The 25069-nt window shown below is 45.3% G+C and overlaps 1 long non-coding RNA gene across 1 annotated transcript in view; it reads right to left on the bottom strand.

The window, feature by feature from the left end:
- Positions 1 to 17237: 17237 nt before the first annotated feature.
- The window catches only part of LOC128837203 (uncharacterized), a 28532-nt gene continuing 20700 nt past the window's right edge, over positions 17238 to 25069 (bottom strand). The window contains exon 2 of the long non-coding RNA XR_008444921.1: positions 17238 to 17437. This is a non-coding gene — a long non-coding RNA (uncharacterized LOC128837203). The remainder of the gene's footprint in view (positions 17438 to 25069) is intronic.

Raw genomic sequence — 25069 nt, 5'->3', positions numbered from 1 at the left:
TGAGTGGGTACGTCAATGTTGAATTACTAAATGGTTTAACTGACTAAATGGGATTCATGACCTGAGCAGTGTTCTGTCTTTTCTGGTGCCCGAATGAGCCTGGAGTGATGGCCTCATGGGCTGAAGATGGAACTGGAAATCAAGAAGGTGTGCGTACAACTGGGTGTTTTGCACATGCACCTGATGAGATAATTGGTTATAATCTCAACTCAACCACTAAAGTGTTGCCCAGTCAATTCACATAACCCTCTTCCGGTGGGGAGGTTCCCTCAATCTCTTCTGTTGGAGCGATTACCCTGTGGATAAATAATTAGAGTCATTGGAGTAGGCGGACAAGATCCTGGGTTTCCCATCTCCAAAGTGAGTGTTCCAACCACCAGATTCCAGAGGCTTTCTCATGCTTCTGATGTCTCTGCCCCTGGGATTTGCTAACATAGTAGGCACCAAGAGATGGTTTGCAGCTGAGAATTCAATACTGCCAAGAGATGGTTTGCAGCTGAGAATTCAAAGCAGAGCTAGGCACCTCTGCGCAGCCTGGATTTATGCACCCATCTTAGGGTGACAAGACGTCCCGATAAAATCAGGACCATCCCAATTTTGAGCTGTTTGTCCCACGTCCTGATCAATCTCTGGTCGGGACACAATTTTTGTCCCAATATTTTGCGCCTCCGGGATCACTCAGCTTTTTTTGCTCAGCCGGCCGGCAGCACTCGGCTTTTTTTTTTTTTTTTTTTTTTTGCCCCCCCTATGTCCCGATATTTTCTTCATCTCATCTGGTCACCCTAACCCATCTCCAAGAAAAGGCGTGCAGATTAACACATGAATTTCCCATGGGCTAGCTTAGGCAGCTTCCTGCTTTTGTCAGTCTCAGTGTAAGGTGTTTATCTCTCCCCATTCACTGGATGGGAGCTTAGATTTCTATCTCAGGCTTTGTGAATGGCACTGATTTTCTAGGCACCTAAAGGCTAGGCATTGTGACACCGGGGGTCACAACGCTGCTCTCTTTTTGTGCATTCAGGCCCAAGAGCTGAAACATTATAAAATATAGAGGGATGGCTCTTTAAGTGTGCTGCAGCTCAAGGTGGGATCAAGGACACAAAGGTGTCTATAAGATCACTTTACCCCTCCCCCAATCATGGGACCCATTGGAGGCCAAACTGGGGCCATGATCAGATTAGAGCAGCCACAAGGCTGTTCTGACTTACACTGATTTGGCTGGTTTTGAAGGACTGGCCCATGATTACCAGACACCATCACACTCTGGCTGTGCCTTTCCATGCTCTTTTCCCACCCCAAATGCCAAGCACTACAAGGGGCGGGAGGGCAGGTGGCATTAGGCCAAGGATGCCGGCTTTCTATGGCCAAGGCTGCTCTAAAACTGAGTGCAAAGAGCTTTCATCGGGGCTGAGGACCTAGCCCATCATATTTAACTCTAAGCACTTAAAGGACAAATGAAGTGGTATTACACTTGGCTGCAATATGATAGTGCCCTTCCCCTCCAGGTAGCGGAGAGTAGTGTGAAGCCCAGCCTGGGAGGAACAAAGTGTTGTAGCCCATGTTACACTGGCTATAATTTTCCTTTTGCACCTGAATAATAAAATTGCAGCAGGGCTGGTTTCCAAGAAACAATCGCCCACCCTACAAGGCAACTGCTCTACAGGGAATTGCTTCGTTTTCTCACAGCTGTCATCTTTTAACCTTTTTTTTTGTATATAATAAGAGCGCTACAAAGCACCTGCTCTTTCAGCTGGCTCCTGGCGCTAGGCTTTCATTACAGCCAGTGGGTGCACTGCCCGGCTTCTAGCATTTCAGCTAGATTGGCAGCTATTGTCTAGGCAGGCCCTTGGCATTCAGAAATGGATGTTAGATACCCGCCATCCATGTCTAGCTGCTTTGTTCTAAGCCTCCCATCTGTAAAAACCTGTTTGAAACCTAATTTGATACGCAGCTGTGGGCACCTCTTTTGCATCGTATGAAATGTAAACTGCTGTTTCCTTCAATTTGGGTTTTAATATTTTAATAGCTACAGTGTGGATTTCATTTTTTTCACGGTCCAGCTCTGTTGAGGCAGCCTTCTTGGTGTTTCGTGTAAAATATACACACTTGTGTTGCTTTCAAAAAAGTTGATTTTAAAAGGTCCGGCTCTAATGTAGAGCCCTCGGCCCAAATTCACCAGCCTGCGTGCCAGGGTGACTGAAAGCTTGCCAAGGGGAAGCCAAAGTGTTTCAACGTGGCTGCCATCCACCCGTGCACAAAGAGGCAGAGGGAGTCATAGCAGATGCTGGCTTGGCAGGTGCAGCAATCCAGAGCAAATAGAAAGATGCTGATTCAGTGCATCCTCTTAATGGCTTTCACCGGGGCCATCAACTAATGCTGCCCCACTCCCCCCACAGAACCACCACCAAGGGCCGGTGGTCCCTTTCCTCCCTGAGTAGGACTATCAAGGGGGGGGAGGGCCGCTCAATGAGTTAATGTTACCTGTCACGGAGTATGGTGCTGCTCAACGTTAGTATGGCTATCAGAATCTGGCCCTGAGGGAGGGTGGTGGTGGACTCTCTTTCAAGGTGAAGCCCTCCCAGGGAAGGTGGGGGTCTTCTTGTTAATGGAGGAACTAGCCCCTGGCGCGCCTATCACCAAGACAGGTTTTTTTCTAAGCACCAAGCTCGCAGCACTGAGAACTTCTATTTCTCCCACATCTGCATGAGTGATCGGGCCTCAAAAGCTTTTTGTTGAGAAGAGCAGTAGCACCTGAAATTTCAGACCGTGTATCTAAATGTTAGCTTAATTCTCAAACTGCTCAAGTAATTAGAGAAGGATGGTTGACCATGGATTAGAAAAGGAGACTGGGAATCAGGAATCCTAGGTTCTAGTCCCAGTGCTGACAGGACTTGATGTGTAACCCCAGCCACATTGCTTAACTTCTATGCCTCAGTTTCTCCAGGTGCAAACTAGGTACTCAGCTACCTCAGGGGCATGCTGAGGGCTAATGAATGTAGTGCTTGTGAAGCTCCTTGGGCGAAGAGGATCATTGTGTATAGATCAGGGGTGGGCAAACTTTTTGGCCTGAGGGTCATAGCGGGGTTGCAAAACTGTATGGAGGGCTGGGTAGGGAAGGCTGTGCCTCCCCAAACAGTCTGGTCCCTGACCCCTATCCGACCCCTCCCATTTCCGCCCCCTGACTGCCCCCCTCAGATGCCCCTGACCCATCCAACCCTCCCTGTCCCCTGACCGCCCCCTCCTGGGACCCCCTGCCCCTAACCGCCCCCTGGGACTCCAGCCCCCTATTCAACCCCCCCTGCTCCCTGACTGCCCCAACCTTTATCCACACCCCCACCCCCTGACAGGCCCCCGGGACTCCGACGCCTATCCAACCCTTCCCCGTCCCCTGACTGCCCCCCCCCGAACCTCCGCCCAATCCAACCGCCCCCTCACTCCCTGCCCCTTACCATGCCGCTCAGAGCAGCATGTCTGGCAGCCGTGCTGCCTGGCCGGAGCCAGATACGCTGCTGTGCTGCCCTGCAGGAGTGCGTAGCCGTTCCGCCCAGATCACTGCCCACGCGGTGGCATGGCTGTGGAGGAGGAGTGACAGCAGGGGAGAGGCTGGGGGCTAGCCTCCCCAGTCGGGAGCTCAAGGGCTGGGCAGGACGGGCCCGCACGCTGGATGTGGCCTGCGGGCTGTAGTTTGCCCACCTCTGGTATAGATGGCAATAAGCAGTACAGTATTGTTCTCACACAACAGCAAGTTACGGCGCGAGCGCTGTGCTGTTCACAGTATCCAGCGGGTAATAGACGCCTATATAAGAAAAAGTCCCCAAAAACGGGACTGTCCCTTTAAAAACGGGACATCTGGTCACCCTAATTACTATGTCATCACTTTACTATCCAGAATATGGCATCACTTGGTTGATCCACTAGTGCTGGGAAACCATAAAAAAGATTAAAGCAGCTTAATGTAGTTCATGCCTTTTCCAGAAATCCCTTCCTTGAGGTTCAGTCATTAGAAAGAGTTCATTCTATCACCACTCTAAGACCCTGAGTGTATCGATATGAGTAGGCTACAAAGGTCTAACAATACAGTAGAATCAAGGAGCTTGTTGTCTTATTGGAGCAAAGCATGGTGATAAATTGTTTATAAAGCACATCAGTGGAGAACTTTTATTATGTTTTAGAGTTATAGTGCGCTGATATCTCTGTGCTTATGGTAACCACAGAGGATGGTGTCAGAGGATGTTATGAAGGCCAAGACTATAACAGGGTTCAAAAAAGAACTAGATAAATTCATGGAGGCTAGGTCCATCAATGGCTATTAGCCAGGATTGGCAGGGATGGTGTCCTTAGTCTCTGTTTGCCCAAAGCTGGGAATGTGCGACAGGTGATGGATCACTTGATGGTTACCTGTTCTGTTCATTCCCTCTGGTGCACCTGGCATTGGCCACTGACTGATGACAGGATATTGGGATAGATGGATCTTTGGTCATTCTTATGTTCTTAAGGTATTTTTGATGGCTGAAGCATTTTCTTCCCATATATTAAAACTGGAATACATTGTAGGTCATATTTGCATCATGCACAAATTTCATGCTGAGACCTTGAAAGAATTGAAGCCATCTTCATGTTATAAACTTCTACCTGGTGTGACTGACTCCACAGCTTACAATGAGCAATTTACACTTTGCCTCTTGAGTAAATCATTTGTCACTGTTTAAGTTATGTAATTTAATTTTTATATGCTAAAAGGATGTACTGCAAATAAGGGCCAAGTTCCCAAAGCTATTTTGCCTTCCAGACAGTCTCCGCTTAGAAACTCCACGCTATTGGCTGCTTTTGGAAAGCAGGACAGCAAACAAACGGCCGTTTACAGTATGCTGTGCCCTGTAACTGCATCAACGCCTGCATTTTCCTTCCTGAAAATGATAGAGAGGTCGATGGTTCACATGACTCGCAGTGACAAGCTCACATTACCTGCTTCAGCAAAGCGAGATGGGCCCGACGTGAGATATTAATTACTGAGATCTATCTTCATGTCAAACACGTAATCAACAAAGAATCTGACAAGGAAAGAAAACCCTCTTAGTCTTGTTATCTGGCAAGTTACTTTGCGGCACCTGGAACTGCTCCCCACACCCAAGAACACCACTCAACTGGTGACAGGCAATTCCCAGGCTGTGTGTTTTAGACACTGGCCCATGCCAGAGTTGGTACAGAAGCTCACCACCCCAGAGCAAGTGCTGGGAGGCATTGCCCCATGTTGTGTGGGGGCACAACCATCTCTACTGCTCAACGCAGCAGTGGGGACAGATATGACTAAGACCACCCCAACCCTGCACCCTTTGGGGCAGATTGCACCAGGGGTGGGGTGGGAATGAGCAAACCCTACACATGGGAATTCAGGAGCTTTGGAGAGCAACTGGCCACTTCTGGGTGCTACAAGGAGTGACCCTCCCCTCTTGCTCCCCACAACAGCTACTGTTTAGCTCATACTGCATTGTGTATATACCCAGCAACCCTTCCACTAGTCTCATGCATGACTTCTTTGCACCCTTACTATGGCTGTCTATTTTATGAGGGTAGCTCTCAGCTCTTCTCCTGAGTTACAAGAATACTGCAGATCATGGGGAGGGGCAGTAGAGAGAGGTTGATTTCATTGGGTTCAGGCCCCTAACCTTGATGGAACACCCAAGTTGTTGCCCTGGATTTGAGGGGTGTGTGTACCCCAGATTTTGATCAGGCTAATTGCAACCATATTGTGTGCATTCAGCCACCATGAATTAATAAAACAGAACACCACATAGTTAAGGGTTCATTTGAATAAGCAGGGCTTCTGGAGGCAAGTTCATATGCTAGCTGCAGGATTGCAATTTTTGCTAATCAGAATGGGAGGAGGGGAGAAAAGAGTCAACAAATTGAGACTGAAGGAAAATAAGTGGATGAAGACATTGAATTTAGGTGCCTTTGATACAGAAGTTTATTATGACTAGGAATGTTTCGTTGATAAACAGTTTATTGACATTAGGAGATGTGATGGCCCAATAGGGTTCACTATGATTTATGTGTTTTGTAAACATTAGTTATAAAACCCCTAGATAATAGAGTTACTTTGCAGTAGTTCTCTGCAGCTATCCTGAGATACCTTTTCCTGACACCTGACTTCCCAACGGGAAAGCGACCGGCCATCACGGACCTGCTGTCAATTACTCAATACCACCTCAAATTCTAGGTAATTATTTGGGATGTTCTAACCCTATTGCTTATGTCTGTGTGTTTAAATCTAATAAACTGTAGTTTTAGATACGCGCACGCTTGTATCAATTTTCATCAGCTGGAATTGCAGTGTTCCCATTGATTTATTCCTGACACCGCCTAGAGTGAAACAGTTACGTTACCAGTGCTTTGGGTTCTGAAAATCTGGGTAACGATGTCAGCTATTGATTTTATATTTTTCTTCTCTGCACTCTGGTGTCAGTGACTAGATACCCTAGAGATTCTCACAGTAGCCCCCAATGACGTTCCTATGACAGCTGTGAGCCATTACCTTGTGGGCTTGCTGGAGGTCTGCAAAGTCATCACAGGGTGATTACTTTAGCTCTTGCACAAGCTTAATTCTGAATTTCTAATGGAGTTGTGATTGGGGCAGAGAGAATCTTTGAGAGCTGAAATGCAATTGTTTTTGATCAATGCCAAGGAGAATTCTACATGGCATTTCCTGCTCTCCTATCTCCAGTAATTGTCTGTATTTTCTGATTTCAAATCTTGGCAGGAATTTGATGTGAAAAGTTATGAAGTAAATGTTTGGCACAGAGTTGCTGCATATTCCAAACCTTAATGAACTACCCGTTTGCCTGCCTGGTGCCTATGGGTGGAAAACCGGAGTATATCCAGTAAATAAATTGCTTTACATAAGTGCCTTCAAGACTACCTCCTTTAAAATGAGCAAGGTCATGAGACACAGCTGTGAAGCCATGCTACAATTTTACATTTTAATTTGTGATCTTATGTAAAGCAACAGTCTTCTCAAAAATGGCTTCACCATAGTTAAAAAGCACTTCAGAGTATTAATCACTGGCAGCTCCCCTCATCAAATGTTCAGTTTGTTTGGAGCTTACTGTGTGTGTTTTGTATTCAGAGATATTCGTATACTGTACTGGGTCACTCTACCTCTCCTCTCTCAAATATTCACATTGAACGAGGGAGAGCTCATGGGGGGAAGGCTAAGTGAACTCCCCAGAAAGAGTGAAGGGATTTTTGTATGCTGTAACAGAGGACCTGTTTCTGATCTCATTTACACAGATTTGACACCAGTGTCTGCTTCATTAGCGTTACGTCTGATTTACATCAGTGTGAAATCAGATTCAGGTCCTTAGCGTTTCTTGAATCGACTAGTAGCAGTAACAAAGGTAAAGAACAAAACAAAACTGGAAAGGAAAAGGGGGTGCATGGTTTGCTAACAAAAGGAGCAATTGATAAGGGCACTTGCCCATTCAAGACAAGAATCGTGTTTGATGTAAAAAAGTCATGATGCAAATTTTTGGCACAAAAGTACCCCAGCAAAGCATTTCAGCATGTGCTTAACTTTAGACACATGAATAGTCCCATAGATTATTCAGGTCGTTAAAGTTACGCCTGTGCAGAAGTTCTTGGCTAAACAGAGGACTTAGAGAGAATACCATTTCCTCTCTCTTTCTCTAACACTTTTTCTTGCAGCATCACACAGAAATTAACTATCTGATGAGTAAACTCACTTCTAAGAAAGGCATTGAATCTGAAATGGCTCATAAGGGATCTGCCCATCAGTAAAACACATGGGTGAGTCATTGCATAGACCTTTGTTGACCTTCACTAGTGCTCAACACCAGGGTAGCTGAGCCACCAGTGACCTGGTAATGAATACCACAAAAAAAAAAAAAAAAAAAAAAAAAATCCTTCCTAGTAGAGCTGCTTAGAATTTTTTCAACAGAATACTTTCCTGTCGGAAAATGCAGCTTTGTCAAAATCTAAATGTTTTGCTGAGACATGTTAATTCTGGATGGAATTTCATAGAAAAGTGTCTAATTGATTTGTCTCAACTTTCATCAAAATTAGAGCTGGTTGACAAGTTTTCCTCGGAATGATTTCCCAAACCTTGCAAAAATCAAAATATTCTGCAAGACCATTTCAATGTTTTCTAAAAAAATGTCTGTTTTCCATCAGGAAACGCTGTATCACTGGCTACCAGCGTAGAAGGTTCCTGTCAATTTCTCTTTTCGCCGGTGAAATTAACAAAAACTCTCCAGGAAGGCTGCTGAGATACAGCACCCTGTGACCTACAACTCCTTGCCTCCTCCCAGCTCCTGGAGCCAGAGAGGCAAAGACATCCCTAGCATGCAGGTTGCCCTGAGGCCAGGGACCTTGGTCTGTCTGGGGTTCTCAAGAAAGCCCTGCCACGCCAGGGCTGCCAAGTTCCCTACCATGGAAATGGAAGCCTGAAAGCCATGAGAGCCATGGCTCTGAACAGGGCTTGGCTCTGCAGGAGACAGCCTGGAAGCCCTGAGAAACCCTCTGAGGGCTTCCAAGCTTCCTGCCACAGAGCTGGGAGCCTGGAAGTCCTGAAACGGTCTTCCAGGGTGTGTGGGTCAGGGCAGCCCCACCATGTGGACTTACCTAGAGCTGAGACTCCCAAGGATTCCAGATTGGCAAGCTAACTGGGTCCTCAGGGAGCCAACTGATACAGGAGGCTGGAGCCTGTCACCACTTCAGGGAGCTGCCAGAGCCGTTCCCCACTGCAGTGAAAGATTCTGGCACTGGGGAGGCAGCCGAGAAAGGCTACAGTAGCTCCCCACTGCTGGAATATTTCCCCACTGCCAGAGACTTTCATGTAGCTACACATCACAGTGTGGGCGCAGTTTGCTTTTCACGTAGCTACACATACACCACACACTGCCGCCAGCGGTGTGCAGTGTAGACATATCTTAAAAGGTGACATTTTCCATGAGCAAGAAATCCCACATTTCAGTCAACTTTAATCAAAATGCTTTGTTTCAATATGGTTAAAAAAAAGGAACATTGTGTTTAATATTGTTTTGGACTTTTATATATTTTTGTATATTTAATATTTTATAGTCTATTATAATGTTTCAAAATGAAATGTTTGGCACTTCATTGATAAAAACATTTTGACATGATCAACATGGGTTGAGGTTTCCAAATCAAAACTTTTTCAAAATGTCCATCCTGCAAAACATTTCAACTTTTCGTTTCAATTTGGCACAAAACTTTTTTTTTTCTTGCAAAATGGAAATTCTGAAAAGAAAATTGGAAACATCAAATCATTTTGATGATGTCAAAACTATCATATCATGCCCCTGATAAATAATACTACTATGCCTGTGATAATGTCAGAGTTTCCCATGGGAATGAAAGTCTGTTTTCTGACCAAATTTAGTCTAAAAGTGACAGGCACACAGTTTAAATGAGTGGAAAAAATTGCATACGTCTTCTCTGCACATCAAAAGGAAGATGGATTACATGCATCTCCCTTTCTCACCTATACCTTAAAGAGCATCTCAATTGTTGGATACAATGCACAGCCACTCTTGGGCTGAAATTTGACAAAGGAACACTTAAATCTACCTTTTCCTCCTGACCGATGAGATTTAATTTGCAATCTTGAGTGCTGAACTGTACCCTCAATTCACCACAGCTGCACAATAATTGCAGGACTAAATCACCAGTACCTGTTTACTGTTGATAGCAATGAAGAGTATAAAGCACCAAAGTCCACCGAACACCAGCAGCTACAGTGGCCATTCCTGGAAAGCAATTTGTCACTGCAGTTGGGTACAGTTGCTTCCTTGGCGAGGAGGCGAGTGAATTCTCAGAGCAATTCTCCCATTCTTTGTTTTCCTAAAAGGCAAGAACTTTGGCACGAGGTTATTTGAACTGTGGGGCACTGGATCTCTGGCAGCCTGAGAATGCTGGCTCCCCGGCACAATATTATAGGAGCTAGGGAGTTAGCACAACCGCTGATAGCCCCTCTAGTCATGCAGCATCTCCTCTTCCTCCTGCCTCCACGCAGCTTTTTCCATCCACAGAATGGCTGTGTCTGTCGCCTATGAAACGTTGTCTTTGGACGCTTGAACTTTAACCATCACAGGATGGTGTATGTGCGCTACAATCTAAACCGGAGATGAGAGGGGGAAGGATGGGCTAGCGGTTAAGACATTGGGAATCAAGACAGCTGGGTTCAGTTGCTGGCTGGGCCACAGAGTTCTCGAGTGACTTTGGGCAAGTCACTTGAGGCCTGAGCTGAAATCAGTGGAAGTCTTTCTACGGGCAATTAATCTCTAATTGCCTCAGTTCCCCCGTCTGTGAAATGGGGATAATAATACTGCTATTCTTCCACCTGTAGTCTGTCTTGTCTCTTTAGATTATAAGCTGTTTGGGACATGTCCCACTATGTGCTTGTACAGCACCGAGCACAATGTGGCCTCAGTCTCAATCAGCACCTCTGGATAATACAAATAATTAGTATTCTATCCAGCTAACACCTTTCCACACCAGTACAATGATGGTCAGGCACCTAATGAGGCAATCCATAGATGATCTGTATGTGCCTTAGGAATTTCTATGCCCCCCATCTGAGCACCTCACAGTCTTTAATGTAGTTATGGTCTCAACTCCCCTGTAGGTAGGCAAGTGCTGTTTATTGTCCCCATTCAGCAGATGGGGAACTGAGACACCAAGGGTATGTCTACATTGCAATTAAACACCCACAGCTGACCCGTGCTGGGTGAGTCAGGCTCGTGGGGGCTCAGGCTAAGGGGCTGTTTAATTGCAGTGTAGATGTTTGGGCTCTGGCTGCAGCCCAAGCTCTGGGACCCTCCCACCTAGCATGGTCCTAGAGCCCAGGCTCCACCTAAGCCCGAATGTCTACACTGCAATTAAACGGTCTCTTAGCCCAAGCCCAAGTCAGCTGGGATGGGCCAGCTGTGGGGTTTTAATGGCAGTGTAGAGATACCCAACGTAATTAAATGACTTGTCTAAGGTCACACCGGGAATCTGTGCCAGAGCAGGACATACTCCAGCAAGAAGAAGAAAATGAAGGCTGGTCATTGAGGAGCACAAGTACGTGTGTTACAATGCTACAAAACAATTGTCTGAACTAAGCTTATAGTAGCTGCAAGTTGCAGGGGGTCTACTTGAAGCTGTAGAGGATATTGCAGGTAACAGGTTCAGCATTTACCCAGTATTGTTGAAGAGAAATTTCAGAGATAGAATACATTGTCCATCCAGCTCTTGTGACTTGCTCGGAAGTTCAGCAAAGTGCCAAAGATTTGGTCTAGGCTTACCTGGTTTAAACTGACATCGTTGTTCCTTTGACTTCAGTGGTACGAGCCTGATCTATTCCCGCTATGCAGCTGGCCCGTTTTGTCACTGAACTAAGGCCAGGGAGGGGAAGCAGCATTTATATATTAATTATATTATATGATGAGTGCTGGTTAGTTCTCCTGGTTAAAGTGGGATGTTAGTCTTGGGTAGAGAGCAGTCAGAGTTTCAGACACAGGTAGAACTGTGTAGCCCCTAAGTAAAGGATTTCACATGTTGGTGCATTTGATACCTCACCTATAGCTGGTTTACAAACCCAATTTCCATGTTGTGGGAAATTCCAATGTTCTGGAAAAAAATGATTTGAAAGCAGAACAAAATTATTATTATTAATTCAGAACAAAGATTCTTAAAAATTGTCAATTTGGGACCATTGAAACATTTCACGTGATAATGTAAAACAATATCAAATACACCTCTACCTCAATATAACGCTGTCCTCGGGAGCCAAAAAATTGTACCGCATTATAGGTGAAACCACATTATATCGAACTTGCTTTGATCCACTGGAGTGCGCGGCCTCCACCTCCCCCCCCCCGAGCACTGCTTTACCGCGTTATATCCAAATTCGTGTTATACCGGGTCACGTTATATCGGGGTAGAGGTGCATTATATAATTCAATTTTAATATAACACAAGTCAAAGCAAAATGAATCAAAAAGCTGAAGTTAAAATGGAAAGTTTTGACATTATCAAATAGAGATAAGAAAGTCTAAACAATTGGTTTAGATTTTTTCACGTCACATATTTAATCAGAAACATGCTCCTGCAAAATTTCAGTTTTGACAAAACTGCATTCTCTGGTGAAAAACTGTCCATCTAAATATTTTCAAGTCACTCTAAGATAAAGATTTATTTCATAGGCAGAGAAATCCGACTCCTGCGGAGATTAGCTGATACAGGTGTATGTTGGTTCTTTTTCACTGGGGTACATGAGTCTCATGATAAAGATTTGTATCGCAAATAAATATGTGACCTTTCTGTTCCTAGTACTAAGTTAATAGGAAGTGGGACTGGTGAGATTGTGAGACTATGATTTCATCAATTTATTGTAGTGCCGATCACATTGATTTATGGCAGAATGCTGTCAGGTGACAAGTCACTACACTTTACTTTATTTTGGACTAGATTGATCAGGAAATATAACTGTGCCTTAGAATTTGGAGAAATTATTATTCCATGCATATGAGTAACATGAAATTAATGTCCAAGAAAAGTACTCCTGGGGGAATTCTGCTCCAAAAAAATTAAAAATTCTGTGCACAATATTTTAAAATTCTGCATATTTTACTTGTCAAAATAACTCTATAATCATGCAGTTTCCATTATTTTGGTAATTTATTTCAAAATACCTGTCAACAAGTATGTCTAACAATTGAGACAACAAAAAAGATTCAGGAAATGTTTTTTGACAAATAGATTCCTTACTGCGCATATTAACACAGATCTTTGATTAATAATTCATTTAAACTACAATACAGAAATGTATTTCCCACACCCCTCAGAAGCAGTCAAAGGCTTGGGGGAGTCGGGGTAACAGAGAAGCTGGGGGACAGGGAAATAATTGCTGGGAAGGAGCCTGGGCGTGAATCTGGAGGTTTGTTGGGTGTGGATGGGAGAACCCCTGCCCCCAATGTCCCTGCACCCCCATCCCCATGTGTCAACAACTCCCTGTCCCCCATCCCCTTGTGGCTCTGCACCACCTCCCCCATCCCATGTGTCCCTGCACCCCCTCCCCGTCCCTATGTACCCCTCCCCCATGTGTCCCTGCATCCCCAGTCATCCCCTGCCCTCTCTCCCCATATGTCCCTGCATTCCCTTGCCCCATCCCCATGTGTCCCATCACCCCCGCTCCCATTTAGCCCTTGCTCCAGTCTGTTCCCGCAACTAGCACTTCTGAACCCCAGTCTATGTGACCCCACCTGCAGCAGCCCCGAGGGCCCCACTCTGTCTGTCCCCCCCCCATATCCCATGCTCCTCACCTGGCCCCACGGGCAGGGCGCTGTGAGGAATGCAGCCTCTGCTCTTTCCCTATTGGGTACTGACTGCTATGGCTGGTGAGCTGTGAGCCAGCTGCCTCTGTTCGGGCACCACAGCATCCCCTGGTGGGCGAAAGGCAAAATTGCAGCGCCTCTCCAGCAGAACGTATTTTCTGTGGAGAGAAAAAAAAGTCTGCAGAACATATGAATTCTGCCGTGTGTGCAGCGGCTCAGGATTCCCCAGGAGTAAACAAGGTACCAGTAGTGGAGGAAAGCTGAAACTTAAGCCAAGATTTCCAAAAGTGACTAGTGAGTTTGGGTGCTTTATAGGGTGCTGAACACCCAGTCTCTGAAGATTCAGGCCCCTTTAAGGTGGCTCAAGTTGGGTACAATGGCATAGCTACAATAGTGCAAGTGGTGCAGTCACGGCAGGACCCATGTGGTTATGGGGGCCCAGCCAAACAGTGCAACTCTCTGGCCCTTCACCTGGTGCACAGGGTGACAAGACATTCTCTCAAATTTGGCCCTGGTGCCCCTCCATTGATGGAGGGGCAGTGGGGGCCACATTTGAGTGGCATTGCAACTGGGCATGCTGCCAGGTTGCAGCACCATTCAGGTTTGGCCCGGCCATGCCTCCATCATGATGGTGGGGCATCTGGGCCAAATTTGAGCGAGTATCATTACAGTGGTTTCACAGCACTGCTCAGGATTGGTCCAGCCACTCCATCACAACAGAGGGGTGGTGCTGTGTGAGTGTGGGGCAGGTGATGGGAGCACATGGCGCTACTGGGCAGCCAGGATTAGGAGGAGTCACTCTAAATCAGGATGGGAGCAGAATGCTAAGCCGGGGACACCAGTAAGTAGCCAGGAAGGTCCCAGGACAGTTGGTGAGGGGTTAGGAGGGCTGAGTTGTTGGTGAATTAGGGGTGAGTGGGGAGTGTGGGGGATGGGATGGGATGGGGACGGTAAGCAAAATCTTAGATTTTGGAATCAGGAACGGGGCCCCTAACCTATTCTTGCACCAGGGCCCTCATTACCCCACTGGTTGGGATAATTGGGGCACCAAAAGTCACTGTTGAAAATCTTAGCCTTGGTGGCTACTTCTAGATTTACTTTTAAATAGAAGAGGCTGTTACCAATCGGTCCCAGGGAAAATGTCAAAAATAGATTTTTACATGTAATTGATCTAGCCAACACCCCATTGTCACCACTGACCCATAAAAACAGTAGACAAAAAGCGCTCTCCATGCAAGAAATCTGAAACTGGAAAAATGGGACTTTCTGAACAGGCTGATTTCCCATTTCTAAGCTCCCGACTTTAAGACTCTTTGTTTTGTATTGCCACAGAAGTGGGCGCCATCGTTCATGAATATGGGCTGAGAGATTCTATTGTCAGGCTTTAAGAATATAGCATGGGAGGACTGGAAGGATGGCCCAGTGCCTAGGCTGTGGGAGATGGAGGTTTAAATCCCTGCTCTGTACCTTGGGTAAGTCACTTAGGCTCTTTGTGCTTCGGTTACAAATGGGGATAATAGCACTACTCTACTTTACAGGCATGCTGTGAGGCTAAATATAGTAAAGACTGTGAGGCACTTAGATACTTATATGGCCCATCACATAGTATCCAAGACAGATATAGGACACTTGTTAGACTCAAGGGCTCTATTATGCAGCAATACCACCAGTACAGAAGGGCCAGACTCATTTGGTTCATTAATTAGGACTATGTTGGTTAAAAATATATTCCTCTCAGCCCCTGCGTAATTTGATGGCCGCATTGCACACTGCAGAGAAGAGATTTTAGTTCAGGAGGGCCCGTCTATCTGTCAGTCCCTAGGACAGTGGAGTGGTGCCATCCTACAGAAGGTGATGAGAGGGTGGATGGTCATTGGCCAGGTGGCAGATGACTCATGGTGCTCAGCTTGCATCCATCTCAGAAGCAGCAGTTGGCGTGTCCTCCCAGCCTTTCAAGGGGAGTGAGCCTTTCAGTCCAGACAGCACATCAGGTACTTGGGCTTTTCACGCACTGGTGTTAGTGGGAGTATTGCCTAAGAAAGGGTCTGAGCCTGTGCTGCAGGATTTCCCCCCATATCACTGTCTATATCTAATGGGACTCAAGGTCGGTGTTTGCAGTAGGAAAAAAGAGAACGCCCAGCAGATCTGTGCAGGGACTGGAAGTTCTGTTCCCGGGGAAATGTTGCAATTTCAAAATGTGTTTTTGTTCTGAATTGGAATGAAAACACACAAAAACCATTTTTTAAAATGTTTGGTTTGGGACAACTGAAACATTTCATTCCAACTTTGACTTTATTTTAAAATTAATATAAAACAAACGTCTAATTAAGTCATTTTGAAACAAACACCAAACATGTTCTGTTCCAATAAGGAAAATTTTGTTTCGATTTTTTTTCAAAACAAAAATTTTGTCAAAATTGACACATTCCCTTGGAAACTTTTAATTCTACCATAATGACATTTTCCGACAGGAAAACATTCCCCTGGAAAAGTTCCCAGAATAATTGGTTAAAGCATTTCCAGGATCCAGTGAGGACCTACCATTTATTCTGTGGCGGAGGAAACAATACTTCAGTATACTGACGGTACTTCAGATCAGAACAGATTCTGATGCATTTATACTGACTCCTAATGTGTCAGGGTTTCGGGGTGGGGGAATTATCAGTATTGTAAATTCAGCTAATTACAGTGATGAACACTAGAGAAATACCTAAGAGTATAAGAAATAATGAATTGCAGCAAAGTTATGTTTTCAACTGTACTTTTAACACATATTTTCAATTTAATAAAACCTGATAGTCCGACTAACATCATCACATTCACGACTGTCTTCCCCTGTGACTCAGTTCTGGGATTACCCAGCATTCAGCCTCCTTCCTGCTGGTAAGGTTGTGTTGATAAAATATGTATCATCACAGAAAAGAACAGTGCAGGCCTTATTAGAGGCGCTTTTCAGGAGTTGTGAGTCAGAAGCATTTATGAGAGCTGTTATTTTCTGATCTATTTAACAGCTGTTTGCTTGTGTTACACAACATTTGCTTTAGAAGATGGTGAAATCATTTTTGTAAATATCAGGCTGGACATGTCCCCATTTCTTTACGGAGGTTTATACAAAGGGAGAACAATTTCATGTAGAAGTCTAGCTGGAAGACGGGAACATTCTTTCTTTCAGGCAGCCTTACTGGCAATATAAAATTCATTATCAGAGATTTCATACAAGCTCGGCAAATAAAACACACACACAGACACACACACACGAGAACCCAAGAGGTGCAGCAACTCTAGAGAAAGTCGTGGGCTAGGAAGTGTTCCGAGAGAACATAATGGTTCAAGATGCGGCCAATAGCAGTGCTTCGTCCTAAGGAGAATCAGCTGCATAGGCTGCTGTCTCTCATAGGATCTTGCTTCCAGTCCCTGCAAAAGGAGGAGCATTCTGTCCTTAAGCAGTGACAGTGAAGTGCTACAGTGAAGTTGTAAGGCAAATTATATCCATATAACATTCACCTGCTGTTATCCAGACCGGTGATCTGCTAGGTCACTCCAATCCTCGACTCGGGGAGCCACCTTACCCTGCTCTGCTGTGAGAACCCCCACTCCTGGGCTGTTCATGCACAGCCTCTGGCATGTAACCTGCTCCCAGTTACGTGAGTGAGCACTTTTTGCCAGCCGCTGCTTGGATTGTGCAGCCGAATGACACTAGCCAATATCTCCGGTCCCAGACACAACCCTAGGAACCTCCATCTTGCAGTGTCCAGTTATGCCTGCTGGATGCTGCAAGCTTTTATGAGTTTGTCAATTTAACAAAGAAATTGATATGTACCAGGCTTGTTATCCCAAGGGGAGTCTTTGACACGCTTCAAACCAAACGCACTGCTTCAGGTAGAATAAACAAACGAATTTATTAACTACAAATGATAGATTTTAAGTGATTATAAGTCAAAGCACAATAAGTCATATTTGATCAAATGAAATACAGGGCTTTGAAGCGGTGCTCCTGCTCCACTCCAGCTCCAGGCAAAATCCTGCAGCTCCACTGCTCTGGAGCTGCTCCGCGCTCCAGCTCCGGGCTCCGCTCCAAAGCCCTGAAATAAAAGCAAAACGCATTCTAAGCTGATCTTAACACTTTCAGTGCCCTTACAAACTTAGATGCTTCTCACCACAGGCTGGCTGGCTGCCTTTCAGCCAGGCTCTCCCCTTTGATCAGCGCTTCAGTCGCTTGGTGGTGGTATCTGTAATGGAGGTGGAAGAGAGAGCGAGCATGGCAAATGTCTCTCCCTTTTATCATGTCCTTTCTTCCCTCTTGGCTTTGCTCCCCCCTTCAGAGTCAGGTGAGCATTACCTCATCGTAGTCCTCAAACTGACCAAGGGAAGGGGGGTGACTCACTGGAGAGTCCAACAAATCCTTTGTTGCTGCCTAGGCCAGTGTCCTTTGTTCCTGTGAGGCTGGGCTGGGTTTGTCCCATACATGCCCTGATGAGGTGTGAACTGCCCCTCTGCTCCTGGAGAGTTTTGCCTGGGCCTCTGCTCCTAGAGAGTTTTTGCCTGGGCTTGTTTTAAGCCATGAGGACATATTTTTAGCCTCATAACTATACACATGTAATTACAAGCTATAACATTACTATAACAACAATGTTCAGTGCATCATGAGCCTTCCGAAGACACCCGACATGACAAACTTAGCATTAATACCACACAATTATATTGTAAGGATGAACATGGGGGTTCAGAGGGTTCCCCCGAGGTACAGAGTGTCACAATACAGTTAACTTAATTTCAGGCTGTCACTCTAAGGGCACCGTACCATGATGATGACCACAGTGTAAGTACCATCAACCACTCCAAGCTCATCATCAGAAGCAAGCACCCCACAGACCAGGACACACCAACTCAAAGGAGCGCCAGACCTGCCAGAACAACAGATGCAAAACCTGCAGACAATCTCCACTGCTACAATGATATACACCCCCCACAACTCACCTCTCAAGATCCTACACATGCCTATCACAACATGTGGTGTACCTCATCCAGTGCACTAAATGCCCCCAACAACATCTTTGAAACCAGACAACCATTACACTTCTCAAATGAACTCACAGGAAAATGATAAAAGACAAAAATACCCTATCAGCTGTGGGTGAACACTCTTCACAAAGTGACCTCTCTATACCTGGCCTCTCAGTCCTCATCCTCAAAGGAAACCTGAGTAAAAGACAAGCCTTGGAGCTTAAATTCATAGCTTAGCTAGACACTAAAAACCATGGACTGAATAGAGACACTGGAATTATGGCTTATTACAACAATCTGTAAGCCACTAACAACCTTTCCTCCTATGACTGGAGTGGTATTAATGGGTCACTTCATCTTGAATAGTCCTTGAACTATGCGTTCATTACTTCTGCTAAACAATCTGTTCCACCTGTGACACTTTTAGTACGTTTCCCAGATCTGAAGAAGAGCTCTGTGTAGGCTTGATAGCTTGTCTCACCAACAGAAGTTGGTCCCATAAAAGATATTACCTCACCCATCTTGTCTCTCTCTAATACCATGGGACCTACATGGCTACAACAACACTCCATACTTTGTGTCAATGTCATTTACCATTTTTGCTGCCTCTTTTTTCTGTCCTTTCTTCTCCTGCCTTACACATGATCATTAAAACATAGCCCCACTGACTCTGAGATGTACTGTCTTTTGAATTTCCTCCAAACCATTCGCTCTTTTTGAAGAGCCTTGGATTTACAAAAACCTTGGCGCTTTTTCCCAGCAGATAAACTTACTTTTCCCCATTTGTGTGTTTACAGAACACTTCATAGCACGGACCGAAAAAAACAAATGCCAAGTGCATCTGAAAAGCAACAGAGGAGAGTTCCACTGTCCTAAATGTACTGAGATACTTACATGGATGTGATGGTGTTTAATTAAAATGCTGCAACAAAATAATACTCATTACAACTAACAAAGAAAGCAGAACAGGTTTGCTTTATGTCCAAATAAATGAGCAGACAGCCCAAATCCCTAGAGTGAGGGAATGAAATAGAATTAAGCTGCCTGCAATCATTTTCCCTCTAAAATAATCGTTTCTGGCCACTGTATCACAGGTGCATCCGTTTTTCAATTTATTTCTTAATTACATTTTCCTTTTAGAATTTTCCCTCTGACTTCAAGTGCCATAATTCATCTATCTCCCTTCCTTCCTTTCTAAACGTTTCCTTCGACTCAACAGTAAACTTCAATGGATGAACAAGCCAGGAAAGAGGAGGACCCTGATCTAAATGGGAAATGGCATCTCTTTAGCTCGGTATGAAAACAAACGAATGGAAGAATTTTAAAAAATGCAATGGAGACAGAATGCTCATGACGTGTCTGCGGTAGTCTTGGCTTTAATCTCATGTGTCATCTCCCTCAACCCTCTTCCAAAGAATAATCCTCCAAATCTTTAGCGCATACACAGCACTTAACAAGTTTGCAAAGAACTGGTCAAATATTAATCAATTAATCCACCGGGCACAAATTGTGGGGCCTGATCCCACAACCATCATGGGATGCTTAGTGTTTACTCTCTAACTTCAACCAGACAGCTCCTGTGTTGAAGGAGTGGTGTCAGCAAGGTCTGGCCAGAGGAATTACATGGCAACTGCTACATTCTGCAATAATACATGTGATGTGGTAAAATATGATGCATGCTAACTATGCCATATGAATTTCACCTGACCACCTACAGTGTGAACATCTCTATAGTAGAATACCTGACATGTAGTAATACATGGAACACAGGGGGAAAATGCTCTAGGGCTGTAACTTTCTGGGGGGAAAAAAGTGTGCTGGAGACCCATTTAAATCAACTGGGCTTCATGTGGGGGCACAGCTCCACCTACACGGGGCAGTTTCCGGGTTCAGAGTCCTACATTTATCATGTGGAGGCCCGGTCCAAGCCTGTGAAGTCAGTGGGAGTCTTTCCATTGGCTTCAATGGACTTTGAATCAGGCAGTATGTGCAGAACAACTCATGGGGCTGCTATCAAGCAGGGAAACTATCTGCATTTGTTTCACTGGGACACTGGAAATCAGCCTTCAGTTTCAGCAGCAGCCTTTGAGAGCTACCCAATGATATTCTTACAAGTCTCAGAAAAGACAAGCAGAGGTGAAAGTAAGCCGGTATGGCGGACAGGTAAGAAAAGGTGCAATCTGACTCCTCCTCCAGCCAGGCTGACGACGCTAGGCTCCGTGCTTTCCCCCCTGCCTGGCACTCAGCAGCAGCGGCTCCCCTCTACCTTGCAGCAGGGAGACTGTCTGAGAGGGAGAAGCAAGCCTACCCCCTGCATAAGAATAGTTTAAACTCTCAGCTGTTCCCTGCAACGTTCAGCCCCCAGGGTTAGGAGCCGTTTCTGGCATCCTTGTTAATTTCACTCACAGTTGCTGGGGGGAGGGTGTGTTTGACCATGGCAGGGGCAGGGCCGGCTCCAGGCACCAGCTGGCCAAGCAGGTGCTTGGGGCGGCCTCTCCGGAGAGGGGCGGCACGTCCAGCTATTTGGCAGCAATTCGGTGGACGGTCCCTCATTCCCACTCGGAGCAAAGGACCTCCCGCTGAATTGCCGCCGCAGATCGCGATCGTGATCGCAGCTTTTGGGAGCCGGCCCTGGGCAGGGGCAGTTCTTTTCTGCCCCCGGGATGAGGGGATCTTGCCAATACTAATATACACAACAAATACAAGCATTTGGTTGCGCAGCTTAAATCCTCCCCACCCCCCACTCAAGAGGGGCTCTCCCCTCTAGCTGCCTGCATAAGAACATAGGGCGCAATCTCAGATCTCTTTTTGTTTTGCCGTGCCTGCAAAGTGCAGAGGCTGAAATTGACAAAACTTTCTCTAAGTATCTTGTATATTTCATGAAGGCTATTCCAGCTGTCCTTCATTCACCCCTGCCCTGCCTTCCCCTACTACTAGTCACCCACTGGTGTGCCCCCTGCACTCTTTTATGTGCCTGGAAGGGAGATTAAAAAATCCTTGATATCTGACTTGCTAGGAAATAGGGAGGATCTAGGGAAAGTGGGGCACTGGTGGGCATGGTGCAACGCAGTCCCTTGCCCTCCTTGCTCCCACTATGTGGGGGTATGGCACTCAAAAGCTAACTTTGGAACATCCACATGAATGTCTTCCTGGGAAAACAAAATCTTCTGGTCTTGCTTCACAGATCTAAATCTACTCTGATCCAGGTATGTTCTAAATGTATAGGTACAGTATGGATGGATTTCTCAAAAAAGATAGCTCTTCAGTGTAGGAGTTGGACCAACAGCCCCCTGGGGAAGGACGGACTCCATTAAGCAGCACACATTAAGCAGAAGTTCCTGAGGTGTTAGCCCAGAAACACTTGTCTCCCCCTCCACCCTTTAAAAGGGCACTGACATCTTCCCCACAGGACAGTAATACATATAGTGTGTATGAATGTGTGTGTCACAGACAATGCTGCTGCAGCCTACCGCCAACTGCCCCCGACCCCAGCAACTGGCCTCTACTATTGTATTATAGTAGTATTGGAGATCCCCTCATCCAGGGGGCAGAAAAGAACTGCTCCTGCCAGGGTCACACATACCTTCCCCCCACCCCCCAACAACTGGGAGTGAAATTAACAAGGATGCCAGAAACGGTTCCTAACCTCAGAAGCTGAACTGCGCAAGGAACAGCTGAGTTAAAACTGTTCTTATGCAAGGGGTAGGTTTGCTTCTCCCTCTCAGCCAGTCTCCCTGCTCCAAGCTAGAGGGGAGCCCCTGCAGCCGCTGCTGAGTGCCAGGCCGGGGGAAAGCACGGCCTAGCATCGGCAACCTGGCTGGAGGAGGAGGGAAGACACGGAGAAAAATGTGACAGTGAGTTTTCACTTTTTCAGGCTTATTCCAATATTAAAGTTTTATTATAGACAGTATTTTTAGTGATAGTAGCAGCTTTATTTTCTATATCTATGTCATGCAATGGGAGGGATCCATGAAGTAGGTAGAAGAGGTGGGTTGCTTGCGATTGGACCATATGGGTAAGAAATGTAAATTACTTTCACCCCTGCCCAAACCCCAGGGCTCCCAGCCACCTCTGCAGCTGGTAGCTCCGGGGGTGATTTAAAGGGGCCGGGGCTCCTAGCTTCAGCCAGATCCCCGATCCCTTTAAATCCTGATTTAAAAGCTCCGGGATTTAAAGGCCCCACCTCTTCCAGTAGAGGCCACGGCTCTTCCAGTTGAGGCCCCGCCCCCTTCACAGGACTCTGGAGTACCAGTAAGTCCTTTAAGTTACTTTCACCCCTGAAGACAAATTTTTGAATCCATCATAATGTGTTAGTGACTTTTTTGCCCTCTTCATTTTTTATAGACACAGCATACAATTTAGATGTATTTTTGCTAATGCAATCTGAAAACCTATTAGTAGTGACTTGTATTTTTATCAGTAGAAATGCAGATTTAATCTGATATCATCATCATCATGTTCTCATTACGCCTCTGGCATTTAGGGCAGCGATGAAGCTCCTCCACTCCTGTCTGTTTCTGGCAAGTCTTTCAATGGTTCCCCAGCTGTGCCCCAGGTTTTTCAGCTTGGCTTCCACAGCTCTTCGCCATGTTGTTTTCGGGTGGCCTCATTTTCGCTTGCCTTCAGGTGTCCATCTTACTGCTACTCTGGTGATGGAATCAGTTTCCACATGGCCAATCCATTTCCAATGCCTCCTGGCAATGATGGCGTTCATATCCTCTTGGTTGCACTGTCTCAATAGATCTTGGTTTGAGATTGTTCTAGGCCAAAAGATACGGAGGATTTTTCCGAGGCAGGTTGTATGGAAAGAAGACAGTTTGGACATGTCATACTTTCTCATTCCCCAGCATTCTGCACTATAAAGTAATGTTGAAGGTATGCAGCTATGAAACCTACTAATCCATTAAGACTTGGACATTTCATTAGTACAGAGAAGCATTCATTGCCTGCTCAAGCTCAGGAACTTGTCTACAAGGGAAAGGTACATCGTTTAAAGTCATAAAATTGGGTATCGCCCACACATACATAGATGCCATGGCAATCTCATTGGACCCAAGGGGCAGCTAAAGGCAGCATAACTTTGGCTTAAAGTTCATAAGGCAAGGCCAGTTACTCCCCACACTGTTTTGTGCCCAGCAGCGTTGCCTATGCAGTCAATATGCTGGTATTGTAATGTGTACTCAGGAAGGAATGACCTGAGTACAGGCAAATGCTAAGAAATCTCAGTTATCCATTTTAATCTGGTAAGCAGCACCAATAAGCCTGTAGTGAGGGTGACCGCATCTGAACACAGAGGGGTAGAAAAGAGCAGAGGAAAGGAAATGCCATTTTGCAACAGTCCCAGGAGATCATTCAGCCAGATTTTTTCCAGTCAAGGTCAGAAATGACATTTCCCCCTTAAATTTACCCACTGAGAGCCGCGATCGGCTGAACCTGTGGACGTGGCAGGTAAACAAACCGGCCTGGCCCGCCAGGGGCTTTCCCTGCACAAGCAGTGGAACAAGTTTGGGAACCACTGTCCTAGATATTCTGCTTAGGTGGTGGAGGCAAAACTCAGTTACCCGACATGTCAGAAAGTAGCTGGTTCTGATCCAAACATTCACAGTGCATGAAGAAAGAGACAAAACCATCAGCATATTTATTTGACCACTTGTGCCATTACACAGCTCCTGTTTGCAAATATAGGGCCATGTCTCACAGCTGATGCATCCTGGCGCAGTTAAATATAAAATTTGCTCTAAGGGAATAGTTTGTAATTGGGTTATGCACATTTTAATTAGTTTTACATAAAAAAAGCACACAATGTAATTTCAGAAATCAACAGCTTGCAGAGCGGCTTTTTTTTTTTTTTTTTTTTTTTATGGTCACAAAAGCAAAGTAAAGGTAGCTGGATTTAATGGTGTGCTTAAACAGATCAAACCCCTCCAAATTTCCTACAAAAACAGGGGACCTTTCACAAGTCTAATGATTAATGATGCTTTTCAAATGTTAAATGCCTTGTTGAATAATGAATATATTTTAGTTGTTTCATTGTGGAATATGTCTTTATCTCTGTGCTAGGCTGTTCAATGTTTCTTAAGGCAAGCACCCATTAAGTAGCCACACAGAAGGTTAATGGGGCAAGCAGAAGGCTTTTAATTATAGGAAGAGAAATAAAAGTTGTGTCTAACTCTGCTAAAAATACTAAGTTTACCAGTAGTTGTTAGAACCCAACTCAGCCCCAGGTGAGAGCAATGTCAGTTTGCCAGCTAGTGTAGATGGGGCCAAATTGTTAGCATTGCTGAAAATGGCAGCTGCAGAATTGATACACTGCACTTTTAACTGGAAGTCTAAGGGCACTTTCACTTGTGGCTAAAAAAAAAAAAAAAAAAAAAAAAAAAAAAAAGGCTGATTACATATTATATTACTTCTAATGAAAAAGCATTAAGATGCAGGTTATTTATGTTGTGCGGAGATTTTAAAAGACAAAAACACCCAGGTTTACTTTCAAAGCACCCTCTTATAATCTAGTGCTGAGAGACTTTCACATCTTTATCCAGTCGCTGTGAGGAAAAGAGAAGAACAGCAAACATTGTTAGTATCACTTAAAGTGTGGAGAGCTGTGTGATATAGTTTAAAATAAATCTGAGTAGCTTGGAATGGCTTTAAAAAAATATTACATTTAGTATAGTACAAAACAGGACTTTGTCCCCTACGTGGGCATGGCCTAA

This window comes from Malaclemys terrapin, chromosome 4 (assembly GCF_027887155.1).
Source record: "Malaclemys terrapin pileata isolate rMalTer1 chromosome 4, rMalTer1.hap1, whole genome shotgun sequence".
Classification (NCBI taxonomy): Eukaryota; Metazoa; Chordata; order Testudines; family Emydidae; genus Malaclemys; species Malaclemys terrapin.
This window is presented reverse-complemented; position numbering and strand designations above follow the sequence as displayed.